A 2,036-nucleotide genomic window follows, 5' to 3' on the forward strand; every position below is an offset into this window, starting at 1 on the left:
AGCATATTTTATGCAGTGGCGTAGAAAAGTATTTTTCATTAGGGGGGGGGGATGATTGGCGTGTTAGCCAGTGGCGGGGGAGGGGGCAGACTGCCCATCCCCTGACGGTTTTTACCGGGCTAACCAAGCCGTCGTACCGGGCTGGGTAATAAGAGAAAAGAAAGAGGGGAGAGGGAGGGAAAGATAAAGAAGAGGAAAAGAAAAGGAAAGGAAAAGAAAAAGAGAAGAGAAAAATAAATACAAGAATAAAAAGGAAGATATCATAATGACCAGACTCACAACACCCTGCAATTCCTTCTCCACTTCAAAAACTGTCATAACTCCTTGATATGGTGCCCGATGGCGTAACCACCAGGGGACAAGGGGAAAATAATTTTCTTTGGAAAATCTTTCCCACCCCTTTATATTCCCTGAAAGTGCCTCAAAATCTCAAATTTCGCGCGCAATTCTTGTTAGAATGGTCCAATTTCCTCTAAAAATTGCACATTTTAGGGAGTTTTGATTAATTCCGACAAAATTAGAATAAAAAACACTGGGGGACAAGGGGAAATATCCATCTTTGGAAAATCTTTCCCCACCCCTTGATAAATGCATCCTCTAAAAGTGCCTAAAATTCTCAAATTCTTCGCGCGCATTTCTTGTTACGGTAGGCCAATTTCCTCTATAAATTGCACATTTTAGGGAGTTTTCAACAATTCCGATGAAATTAGAATTAAAAACACGAAAATGTTTTGCGCGCTTTTTATGGTTTTTTTTTTTAGGTTTATCCTTTTAAGTTATTTAAACACATAATAGTCCCAAACTCAAGAAAGAAAAATTTAAGATAGATCGTTTCAACCTAGAAGAAGGGCCTCAATGTGTATTGATGGTGAAAAAATATGTTTGTAACAAATAAAACCATGATGAAAATGCTTATACTTAGTCTCAAACACACGTGTGTAGCCTATATTATAAATAAGATAAGCCCTATTTCGTATTGTTTTCTATAATGGGGAGTGGGGTGCGGTGGGTATGATAAATTACTAACCAGGAAAATAAATACCCCCTGACTCAAGACCCCTGTTACGCGCCTGGTATTAGCGCCCATGTGTGCCCTTGTGCAGACACTGGATGTGACCCCCTCTGAAGTAGGAAACCTTGTTTTTGCAAAATAAATTGATGCAATTTGCTATTTTAGGCCTAATCAATAAATTCCTCATCAACCGAATAACCTTAAACATTCTTGGAATTGACATAAGAGTACTGATGTCGTACACACCCTTCAGTGTGAAAATGTGGCTTGCTTTGCAAGCACATCTAACATCTAAGGAAAGAAGAGCTTAGATTGGTACCAGATAAAATAATTTTGTTATCAACATTAATACATTATGCTAATTTTCATCTTTGTAAGCGCATAAGACAGTGCCAATTATTTCTGTGACAGTCTTTTCAAGTGTGTAAAGCTCCATTTTCTCCCATACATAGTCAAAATATTGGGGGGGGGGGGATGATACAATGGACCATCCCCCTTGTCAAATATTGGGGTAACTTGAGCTTATTGCTTCAAATCATTATTCAACTCTGTAAACGCTATGATATAGTTTTCTATGAATAGCGTATCTAAATACTAATACTACTAATATCCCCCCATCTCCCGGGATCTACGCCTATGATTTCATGATAAATAATTACTGTACCTTTATTTTTTCTAATTCATCTATTACTTTTCGATAGTTGAGCTGAAAAATTTAAAATTAAATGAAAAAAATTATATATTATATATATATATATAAATGAAATGAAAAATATATATATATATATAGATATAAAATATATATATATAGGCCTATATATGCATATATATAGGCCTATATATAGGCCTATATTATATATATATATTTATATATTTCATTTCATAAATTTTGTCCAATACAAAACACATTACAAAATTATATATATTATATATATATATTACATATGTGTATTATATATATCATATATGTATATTATGTATATTATATATCTTAAATATGTATATTATATATACAGTATATATA

This window comes from Anneissia japonica, unplaced genomic scaffold (assembly GCF_011630105.1).
Source record: "Anneissia japonica isolate Jap-2015-1 unplaced genomic scaffold, ASM1163010v1 scaffold287869_len1821871_cov162, whole genome shotgun sequence".
NCBI classification, from domain to species: Eukaryota; Metazoa; Echinodermata; class Crinoidea; order Comatulida; family Comatulidae; genus Anneissia; species Anneissia japonica.